General features: G+C 24.5%; 1 protein-coding gene across 1 annotated transcript in view; it reads left to right on the forward strand.

Annotated features, from left to right (window-relative positions):
- LOC107697803 (SH3 domain-containing RING finger protein 3-like) overlaps positions 1-376 on the forward strand; it is a 122,811-nt gene that overhangs the window by 74,270 nt on the left and 48,165 nt on the right. The window lies entirely within an intron of this gene.

Genomic DNA, 376 nt, shown 5'->3' on the forward strand with positions numbered 1-376 from the left:
AGAAAGTTCAAAAGAACAGCATTTATTTGAAATAGAAACCTTGTGTAACATTGTAAATGTCTTTACTGACACTTTCGATCAATTTAATGCATCCTTGATGAATGAAAGTATTTATTTTTCTAATTTTTTAATTAGAAAATTTTAATTTAGTTTAAGTTGAAGAACTAAAATAACTAAAACTACAAAAAAAAACTATGTAGACATAAAAAAGTAAAATGTCAATAAAATGACTAGAACTAAAATCAAGACAGAAAATAAAAAAATGTAATCTTATTCAAAATATTAATAAAACTATTGTAGTATATCAATGATGTGTTAAAATAACACACACACACACACACACACACACACACACACACAGACAAACACACACACA

The sequence above is a fragment of the Sinocyclocheilus anshuiensis genome, unplaced genomic scaffold (assembly GCF_001515605.1).
Source record: "Sinocyclocheilus anshuiensis isolate Anshui unplaced genomic scaffold, SAMN03320099.WGS_v1.1 scaffold1123, whole genome shotgun sequence".
Taxonomy (NCBI): Eukaryota; Metazoa; Chordata; class Actinopteri; order Cypriniformes; family Cyprinidae; genus Sinocyclocheilus; species Sinocyclocheilus anshuiensis.